Genomic DNA, 11,650 nt, shown 5'->3' with positions numbered 1-11,650 from the left:
TTAGATTAGTAAATTTAGATTAAAAAAAATCATCCCAATTTATCGGCTAAACAATAGAAAAATAGTAATTACTAGTATTTTTAGTCCTCGTGGATACGATATTCCCTACTCACCATAGCTATACTATTGTTCGATAGGTGCATTTGCCTTTGTTGTAGTTATAGTTAGTTTAGTGACCATTAAGTTTTTGGCGCTGTTGCCGGGGACTAAAATATTAGGAACTCTTGATTTTTATTAATTTAGCCATTTATTTTTATTACATTTGATTTTGTTTTTAGTTAAATTTTTGTTTTCTAATTTTTCTTTTATTTTCTTCTGGCAGGTTCCTTTAGTTTATGACTAGAAGAAACCCGTTGGGACCATTAGTATTTGATAGTGAAATTGAAAGTACATCACGCAGAAATCATAGAGAAGTAAGGCAGAGTCGACAGTGTATAGTGGAAGAGCAAAAGGATGTTATTATTATTACTAAGAAGATGGTTGATAATCAAAATAATCAGCTACCTCCTGTGGTTGCTACAAATCCTGCAAATCTAGCAAATTTGAATCCTGCTCCTCGTACTATGTATGATTATGCCAAGCCTACTCTAGCAAGGGGCTAAATCGAGTATTGTGAAACCCACCATTGCTGTGAATAATTTTAAACTGAAGTCGAACACTATTCAGATGGTACAACAATTTGTTCAATTCGATGGTTTGCAAAAGGAAGATCCAAATACTTATTTGGCTAATTTTCTAAAAGTTTGTGACACTTTCAAGATAAATGGTGTTTTTGACGACGCCATTCACCTATAGTTATTCCGTTTCTCGTTGAGGAATAAAGTTAAACAGTGGTTGAACTCCTTACTTCGAGATTCTATCACTATATGGGATCAAATGGTTGAGAAATTCTCACTAAAGTACTTCCCACCAGCTAAGACAGCTAAGTTGAGGAATGATATCTCTTCCTTCGTTCAGATGGACTTAGAGACTTTATATGATACATGGGAGAGGTATAAGGATTTTTTGAGAAGCTGCCCTGACCATGGATTACCTCTATGGCTACATGTTCAAACCTTCTACAACGGTTTGAATCCCTAAACTAGGCAGTTAATCGATGCAGTTGCCGGTGGTACTCTCAATAATAAAATTCCTAAAGCGGCTTATCAGTTTATAGAGAAAATGTCACTGAATAATTATCAGTGGCAAGTCATGAGGACAAAGCCGACGAAAGCAGCCGATGTTTTTAACTTAGATGCGATCACCATGTTATCGAATAAGGTAGAACTTTTGAATAAAAAATTTGATGGTTTATGTGTTTCTACCCAGGTACATCTGGTGATGCAATGCAACGTAAATGGAGGTGGAATATGTAACAGCCCGATTTTGGGGCTAATCAGAATAGTGATTTTGAAACCACTAAACCGAGGTCGAGAAAATTATTTTAAATATCATTTATGTATTGTAGCGTGATTAGATAAGTACATGAAAATTTTGGTGAATTAATTTTAGCGATTGCTTGCCTAATTGTGAAAAAGGACTAAATGCCATAAAGTGCAAAAGTCCTATTTTGTTAGATAAGAGTGTCAATTAGCTAAAGAACCTAAATTGGGGGCCTTAAAGAGCAATTAGACCCTTAGAGAATAGGGTGGCCGACCATAAGGGGGACAAATTGATGGGTAAGTCAAAATTAGGTGGTGTTTTGGTCACCAATTTTGACTAGTTTTAAATAAAATAAAACAAAAAAGGCTTCATCTTTTTATTGCTTCTTCTTCAACCGATTTTCATCTTAAAAGGGGGGGTTTTGAGAGCTCAAAATATCATCCATTAACATCTCTTACAAGTAAGTCATTTATAAGGTTATTCTTGATGATTTTTGCATTTTTGGACTCTTTGTAACATAAGCTTTCTATGAAGGAGATTATTTTGCAAAATGGTTGAGAGATTAGGGTTTTTCCAAGAAAGCATATTTGTAGTTTTTTGAAATTTTTTGGAAGAATATGAGTATTGGATATGTAATATACAACTTTTATGAAGGTATTTTTCATGAAAACCCTAATAGGGACTATTTTGAATAAGTTGGAAATTTGATGATAAATGTGAAAAATAATGGAAATTTTGGATTGCTTCTAGTATAAAAAGTAATAAGTTAGGCTTATAATATGAAGAAATTCGATAAAAATTGATTTTTGAACATAGGGGTAAAATGGTCATTTTGTGAAAGTCTAGGGACAAAATAGTCATTTTTCCCAATTATGAACTTTCGGGTGTCTAAATTGACATGTTGATGAAATAAATGAATTTTATTAATTTAGATCAATAGAAACATGATTCAAGTCTTGATCGGGGTAAGAACAAAGTTTACGAGGATTAAGCTCGTCTTTATCATTTTGTATTGAGGTAAGTACATATGTAAATAATGTGTTATTGAAGCTTACTTTGGTATGAAGCCCCGTTGAACCTTAGACATAGCATAGGATACAAAGGGGTATGTTATGAAAATTATGTGGTCTGAACTCATGAATTGCATCTGAGTTCATGAGATAAATGCTATAGGTAACGTGGGTCCGGGTACTGACTTTGTGTACAGACCTGTGAGTGGCTCAATGAGCATACATTACATGATAGCTTTTGGGTCCAGGTCTTGACTTGATAAAAAGGCCCATGAGTAGCTCTAATAAGGGAATCCATAGATCGAGTTAATGCAATGATAGGGGTTTTAATTAGAAAAAGATTTCAATTAATCAACCTAGAGTAAGTTCTTCTTAGTCTCGAAAGAGATATTGACATAATTTAGGGATTTCCACAGATTAAGACACAAGTGAATAAATCATTTAATACAAATTCAGAATAATAGGTGAAGTCTAGGTGGGTTCATTCCTGGGTATTGTCTTTCTCATTGGTTGTCTTCGATTATTTTCTCATTTCATTCTTTATTGCATTCGTAGTTAAATTAGATTAGTAAATTTAGATTAAAAATAATCACTTCAATTTATCGGTTAAGTAATAGAAAAAAGGTAATTACTAGTACTTTTAGTCCTCGTGGATACGATATTCCCTACTCACCATAGCTATCCATAGCTATACTATTGTTCGATAGGTGCGCTTGCCTTTTTTGTAATTATAGTTAGTTTAGTGACCATCAGTGAGAACTAGGTGAGTCTCTAAGTTGACTCTTGTATGAGTATTGTTCATATGAAACATTTCTATAGAAACTGATTGAATACTGACACCAAATTTAGAAAAATATAGTATGATGGTTATGTAACAATATGAGTGATTATTGAAAATAGAATGCATGCTATGGTATAGAATCTGAGAAGTTTAGGATCAATCACATATGTGTGTCTCGAATGTATGTTATGGGGTATGATCTGTCAAAAGATGAATGTGGTTTGTGTTAGTGCACGAATAGCCTGTGAAGTGAGTCTGTGCCTGTCTTTGCGATATTGTCAAAAGGGGTCCGTCGAGACTTTAAATACAAATTTTGAAAGGAAAATTCCATGGCCATGGCACTCTCTAAAGCAATTTAAAGGAAGGTTATTACCCATAGGGGCTTTTTGGGTGCCCCATGCGATGATGGGCAAACCTCACATAAGTGAGTTAGGCAAATTCATATCGTAAAAACATGATAGAGAAAGAAAGCCTTTGTGGCGTAATATGGAATGGACTTTGTGGCAAACCATAAAAAGAAAGCCTTTGTGGCAAATCATGAAATGAAAGCATTTGTGGCGATCTCTTAAAGGAATGTCCTTTGTGGTGGATTTTGTATCAATTTGTTTGGCATGTTTAGTAAGGTTTATAAGTTGTGATAGTAAAAGCAGTACAACACAGTGTCTCTGAAGACTATAGTAAAGTATTATACAAGACTAAAATTTGATTCTGAATGATAAGGATTGAAGAAATTTAGAAAACTGCATTCTAAATAAGAAATATACATTTTATATTTGAAGGAGCTAACTACTATCTGAGTACATGATGATTTAGGAATTATGATGAAAGGATGGTTCGGAGTTAGTTGTGTAAGAGTAATAGTGTTTCAATGGTATGGACCTTCTTGTAAGAAAATGAATAAAGGTTAACAAAAGTTCAAATTAAAGAGTGTAAGTGGTGCATTGAAGGCATCTAAGAGGAGAAATGAGTTCTGAGCAAGGTATGGTAACTGATGTGTAAGTGAGAATAGAAATTAAGGGAGTATTTTCCAGTGATTAAGTTGAAGGTTTGAAACAATAAGATCATCTAAATAGATTATCAATTGAAACGTGCAAAAATGACACAAGTAAATGATGTTTTCCTCACTAAGTTCTCATGAACTTATCTATGTATGTTATGTGACAGGTATATCGATGTGGATCTATTTCAAGAGGGATGACACCAGAATCACGTCAAGGAGTGGAGTTGTAATAGCCCAAAATTGGGTCTAGTTGGAACAGAGGTTTCGTGACCACAAAATCTGAGATATAAATAATTATTTTATGATTATTTTGAGGTCTATGATTGTGACAGCCCAAAATTGACCCTAGTCGGGAAGTGGTTTCGGGATCGCTAAACCGAGTCATCGAAATGTTTGAACGTAATATTTATTGTCTAGAATATGTATTTATGAATGTGTGAAAATTTCAAGCTTCGATTTAGTCGATTGCATGTGAATTCAGTTATTAGGACTTGTGTAACACTTTTGAAATGTGATAGGCTAATCTATAAGGACCTAATAGTGCATGTAATCAAAAGGGAGGACTTGCATGTCAAATTTCCCCCCTAGTAGCTAGTGGCCGGCCATGACAAGGGATTATGGGCAAAACATGTCATGAAACATGTTGTGTAAGTGGTTTATGTTGGAATAAATAAAGAAATGAGTATGGGTAATAAAGAAAGAAAAAAAAAGAAGGAAAGAAGGTGTGTGATTCCCCCCATTGCCGTGAGTTGAAGAAAAGAAAAGAAAAAAATTTGTTCATCCTTTCATTCTCTCTTGGCGAAAATTCTAAGGAAGAAGGAGGAGTTCTTGCTTCATGTTTGGTTTGGAAGGGATTAGGAAGAGGTTTGGCCATACTTGTATCAAGATTAAGGTATGTTTGATGTTGTGCCATGAGATTCATGCATGTTTTTGGTTGCTAACTTGATGTTCTTATTAGCCCATGGTTCAAATCCTTGCTATGTCATGGGGGTGGTATTCGGCCAAGGTGGATTTTGTGTTAATGCCATTGCATGTTAAATATGAAGCTTGCTAATGATACATGTGATGGTGGATTGATGGCTCTTGGACTTTCTTTTTAGCATTTTTGAGTGAGACATTAAGTTCTTTGTTTAACCATGACCAAAATTGAAATGGTATGGTGTTGTGATGTATTCGCCATGGTACATCCATAAGTATAATTTATGCTTATTGCATGGTAGGTAAGATTTGTGTTTTGGATTTATGTTCATGTTTAGTTATAATCAACTTTGAGATTCGGCTCTAGCATATATATATATATATGTTTGCACATGATGTATTGGTATGACATATATACTATCTCAAGGTATATATTTTCATATGATGATGTTTCGTTATGAAGTAAATGATTGATGCGTATTGAGTTACAATATGGAATCGTTAGTTAGTAAAATGTATGCCGTTTATGTGTGGTATTAAGTGTATAATTGGCCTCAACATGGACGTGCATATTCGCCACATGAGGGGATTGGTGTGCATGCATTCGGTTAGAGGCAAGCATATTGATGCCTATTCTTGGCTTGGAAAATTGACTAAGGAGAGTACTAACTAATGTGTTGAGTTTGATTCATGATTTCGTACATATGTGACTTTAATGTCTAATGAAAATATGTGGGCTAAGTACCTTGAATTCCTCTTTCGATGCTCAAATGATTAAATCAATTTATTTGTTAAATTAAGCTCAAGAGCAAAGGGGAGCTAAATCCGATAAAGGGAAGGAAAAAGTGGTCGAATAGCCATCGAATCATTCGACAACATCCGAGGTAAGTTTTGAGTAATGGAACTTAGATTATGATTTGATTAGATCATGTGTTAAGCAAATTGAAATCATGCTCTTTGTGTGTGGCTATTGAGCCGAAATTGTAAATATGATAAGTGTCTTGTGTTTGAGCTTTGGTAATGAGAATGTAATAAGAATGTGTTATGATTTGTTGATATATGTGCTTGGTTATTCGAATGATATCCGGGCTAAGTCCCGAAGGCTTTTGTGCTAAGTGACTAAATCCGGGTCAATTCCCGAAGGCATTTGTGCGAGTTACCAAAATCGGGTTAAGTCCCGAAGGCATTTATGCGAGTTACTAAATCCGGGCTAATTCCCGAAGGCAATTGTGCGAATCACTATAACCGGGCTATGTCCCGAAGACAATCTAGCGAGTCGCTATATCCGGTTAAATTCCGAAGGTACGTGATTCGGGAATGAGCAATCTTGCTGTAAAAATTTCAGTTAATACGCTTGCAAAATTCCAGCAATGAGGTATGTTTCGTATGTGCATTGAATTAGTTGAGCCCTTACAAATAAGTATTCGCCGGTTGATAAACGAGCTACCGCCTTTAGCTAAGTTGATCTTTGTGTATGAACATAAAGGTTGGTAATGTGAAGTAAGTAGGATATTGAGAATGTGTGCATATGATATTATCCGTTTAGCTATATGAATGCTATGCTTTTGTTGTGCTGGAATCCTTGCTCAAAACTTACTAAGCATAAATTGCTTACTCCGTCTCTTTGCTCTCTGTTTTATAGATTTTGGCTCGTCAGCTATCGGACTCGGGATTTTTGGAAGTCGAAGTCTCCCACACTATCAAAGCCCCATTTTGGTACAAATTTTGGTTGAGCTTTGAAATGGCATGTATAGGACTACCCTTTGTTGTTTTTCGAGTACTTTTTGTGATGTATGTGTGTACTGACCATGCGAAAATGGCGATAGAAGTGGAGTATGGCATTAGACCATTTGTGTTTATGTATATATATATGGTTTCATGATGTGACTATGGACTGGAATGGAAGTGTTGGGCAATGATCAGCCCTTGGAATGGCTAAATATGATCATATGTGGACCTATGTATGACAAAACTCTAGTTGGTCCATGGAAACCACGAAATAGGTAAAGTTTACCTTGAAAACAGATGCTGACAGCAGCAGTGGTGTGGATGTGAAAAATCACTAAAAATATAAGGAATGGAATTAAATAGTGAATAAATTATGTAAATGAGCCTTGATGAATCTACTTTCATATGGGAGAAACTAAACAGTCATATGAGTTGTATGTTAAGAGATATTTAGGTATTCGTGAAACAGGACCAGAACGGTTTCTGGATTCCCTGTTCCGACTTTGGAAATTCATTATAAATTAACCAGAGATAATTAGGAGTCATTCCATATATGTATAGATTTCTCTTTGAGTCTAGTTTCTATAGAAACAAACGGCATCAGTATTGAAGCCCTGTACAGGGAGATATTCAAGTTGTAACACGGGAAGGTCAGTGTAGTCGACCCCTGTAACATGGGAGACTTTAACTAATAAACTGTACTAATTGGCTAGACCAAAAATTCTAGAAGAAAATATGTAGATGTACATATGAGTCTAGTTTCAGGGAAAAATTACGAAACTGATTTTCGAGTTTTGAAACTCAAGATATGATTTTTAAGGCGACAGTGATGCAGTAACCAGCTTGTCTGGAAATTTTTTTTTATGGACTGTGAAAACAATTAAGTCTGTGTGCACCTTGTGTTCGACTCCGGTAACGGACTCGGGTACGGGGTGTTACAATGATATGATTGCATGATTGAGTGAAAATTTCGTGAAGAAATTCTATGCATAAAGTGCTTAATTCGAAGTTAGGGACTAAATTGAATAAGTTGCAAAACTTGCATTCTAGAAGTTTCTAGTATGAAATTGATTTGAAATATTAATTAGGAGGTCTTAAATAGCAATTTTACCAATTTCTAAGTTATGGACAGAAATTGGACATGGATGGAATTTTTGGAAAGTTTAGTAGTAAGGGTATTTTGGTCATTTAGGGTAAAATGAATTAAAATACAAAATTAAAAGCCAATTTTGCTCATCTTCTTCACCATGGACGTGTATACCAAGGAGACTCCATGGCTAGGGTTTTCAAGCTTCCCAAGCTCAATTGTAAGTCCGTTCTAACCCGTTTTCAAGTTCTTTACGTTTTGGAGTCCCAAGAACTTGATTTAGCTTATGCTAGCAATAATTCAACCTAGGGTTCATATTTGGAAAAATACCCATAGGTAAAATTTGTGTATTCTGGTGTTTTATGATACAATATGAGGTTTTAAGTTATGTTAGACAACTTGTGCTACTTGGTTTTAAGTGAAAACGAGCAAAAGGGCTTAATCGGTAAAAATACCTAATAGTCATAAGTATATGTTAGAGTGAGAATTTGATGTTGCCATAGAAGGGAAAAGTGATCATCATGTCATAAAACATAAGAATAAGGGATGAAGTTTAATTCCCGAGCCTAGGGGAAAAAGTGTAAATATGCAAAAGTTTAGGGGCAAAATTGTAATTTTCCAAAGTTTGAGTTAAGGACTATTTTGAATAGTACTTAATTAAATAAGTAAAATATGATGTTTTAGATCCCGGAAAATGAGATTTGAACCTAGAATGAGAGAAAAATCAAAAATTGGGAAAGTTGGTAAAATGGCCGTTTTAATATCAAGGTAAGTTCATATGTATAATAAGCATTAATTTATGCATGTTTCAATGTAAAATTGATATATTTACTATGATCTCCGAGGTGTTGAAAGTATGTAAGTTGGTATGATAATAATACAACAATAATGTGTAATTTATATTTGAAAGTTAAATTTAGTGAATTAATTGAATTATGTTAAATTATATGATTATGGTGCCAAGTTTATGAATTGATTTAAAAATATGTCTATGGTACATGAAGGGCATTGAATTATCATACATAAATGTGATTTCTATGATTATGGATATTATGGGAAATTGTAAGTTCATATGATTTTAATAAGACAATGTGTAATTTAATGTTATTGCGTTGTTATTAAATGAGATGTAAGTTTATATGTAAGTAATACATCACTATTACTTGTATTATGATATTTTATAAAAATATTGGAAATATGTTTGTGGATAATTACTTGATTGGTGAAATTGTTGGAAAAGAGAGAGAAATCCCGGTTGAACCTTCGGAAAGATTGGATGATACAGATGGTATGTAGCTAGGTCACATGTATAGTGCTGAGTGCACATCATGTGTACAAGAGAGCTACAAGACATTATGATGTAGCTAGGTCGCATGGGTGATACTATGTGTACACCATGTAGACAAGAGAGCTACGGGATATATGTAGCAAGGTCGCATGCGTGGTTCCAAGTGAAGGACACCATGTAGACAAGAGAGCTACGAGATAAACTGGCTAGCTCACATGGGTGGTACTAAGTGTTCACCATGTATACAAGAGAGCCGAACTATATGATGGGTGGAGCTATGTGCTGAAACCACCAAGTATCGAGGATTGATCCGAAGTGTTCAACGGGAGACTCTCTATGTATTGCTTTGTGAGTTTTGTGATGAATAAGTGCAGGAACTTGGTTATGTGAATGATGTGTTCATTAAGTGACCAGGATGTGGTAAGGTTATAAACAAGCAAGTTATACATGAGGATGATTTTATGGTGACCTTTTGATCATGGGCCTATACTTGTGATGTATGAAATGTGGTGAAAATGATTTGTGATATGTATGTTAAAATGAGGTTAATAAAAAGAAAGTGTGAAAGAGTGAATTAGCAATAAAACTGTTTTGGACAGTAGCAGTGAACTGATTTTGAAAAATCACCAAAAATAGTATAAATTGAATCAGAGACTTAATGAGATATAAAATTAAAGCTTAATGAGTCTATTTTCATATAAAAGAAATATAGAAAGCAAAGGAGTTATATATTTTGAGATGTTTATGTTTTTGTGAGACTGGTTCTGAATGATTACGTGATCCCCTGTTCTGACTTTGGAAAATCACAAAAAATTGGAGAAATATAATTCAAGGCTCAAAATTATATTTTTAAAATCTATAATAAGTCTATTTTCAAGATAAATCAACAAGAACATTATCCGAGTTCTATACTGTGAGATAATTATTTTTTAGTGAAGAGAGGTTAGAACTGTCAGAAAGTGAAACAGGGGAAAATTTAATGAATAAACTGTACTAATTGGCTAAACCAAAAATTATGAAAATTTTATGGTGGAAATATATGTGAGTTTAGTTTCAGAGGAAATTTACGGATATTAATTTGGAGCTCTTTAGATCGAATTATAAATAATTAAGTGACTATGACTCGTGTGGACAGTTTGATGTGAACATTTATTAGTAAATTGTGAAATCGTACTTACAAGAATGCTATATACATTAAGGATATGGAATGGAGAGGAGGAGGAGGAAAATAAATATATGTGGAATACATGGAAACTATGGTATATGAAATATTGATATAATGAAATAAATGATATGTGTTTATAAGAAAACAAAAGAGAATGTTATGTATCATGACATGTATATATATATATATATGACTAGTCTCAATGTAATGCTTGTTGGGTATGGAATTGAATTGAAATGTTTCAGGCAAACATGTTATTCTACGCATCTGAATCATGGTATTTTATAAAGATATGATCTAGCTTTAAATATGAATGCTTGATGATTAAGTGAAGATATTTGGTAAGATGATAATCTTGGTATAAATGTATAAGTGGTACTATAATAAACAAGGTAAAATGAATATGAGAGACACATGTATGATGACATACAAATGCTATGTTTGTGGTTTAATTGAGGATGTTTAATCATTAAATGAATACCATGTTATATGCTTTTGATTTTGTATAAGTGTGTAAGAGATCAAGGTTGACCAAAGCTTGGAAAATAGCCTAGGTATATTCCACACAGCAGAGACACGACCATGTGTCTCACCGTGTATGGAACACCGACTTTGGGACACGGGCGTGTGGAGCCTTAAAGCATGAAATTTCCAAGATTTTCGTAAGTTCTCGGTTTAGTCCCAAACCCTTTCTAAAGTATGTTTTGGGCTCCGTAGACTCAAATAAGGGACTATGTGTAAGAGAACGAACGCTTTGAAATATGAATAAAATTTTATGGCTCGTATTTTAGTTTAATGTTTGTATGTTTGTCTGGTAACACCTCGTACCTTAGCCCGGCCTCGGATACGGGTAAGGGTTGTTACATTTAGTATTGGTTTATTATGCATATAGAGCATGTTGGCGGCGTGTCCAAAATCTAAGTTGTCATTGAGAATCACATACCTTGAGGTGTCTGTAATAGATTATGATTCCAAATTAAATATCACTGTATTTTAATTACCTCATGTTGTAGTTGTATTTACACGTAAGAATTGTAAGTCAGCATGCATGGTAGTAAACACACCGGTAGAGACACGACCGTGTGCCTCAACTGTGTGAAGGGCACGGCCTAGCACACGGGCGTGTGCCTTGGTCGTGTGGCCCTTAAGGATTGCTGATGTTAGAAATAGAATGTCCAAGTTTTTGCACACAGTTTAGGACACGGGCGTGTCATGGCCATGTAAAGGACACGGGACAAAGACACGGGCGTGTTCCAGGCCGTGTGAAAACCCCTGTAGCTGTGCATTTAGAATTAATTCCACACGGGTATA

At 34.6% G+C, this 11,650-nt stretch overlaps 1 non-coding gene across 1 annotated transcript; it reads right to left on the bottom strand.

The window, feature by feature from the left end:
- Positions 1-924: 924 nt before the first annotated feature.
- Positions 925-1,031, bottom strand: LOC128292338 (small nucleolar RNA R71). The gene has a single exon (XR_008282322.1). It is a non-coding gene; the product is annotated as a small nucleolar RNA R71 (small nucleolar RNA).
- Positions 1,032-11,650: the final 10,619 nt, after the last annotated feature.

The sequence above is a fragment of the Gossypium arboreum genome, chromosome 4 (assembly GCF_025698485.1).
Source record: "Gossypium arboreum isolate Shixiya-1 chromosome 4, ASM2569848v2, whole genome shotgun sequence".
Lineage (NCBI taxonomy): Eukaryota > Viridiplantae > Streptophyta > Magnoliopsida > Malvales > Malvaceae > Gossypium > Gossypium arboreum.
The sequence above is the reverse complement of the archived record's forward strand: the minus strand, read 5'-3'. Positions and strand labels throughout refer to the sequence as shown.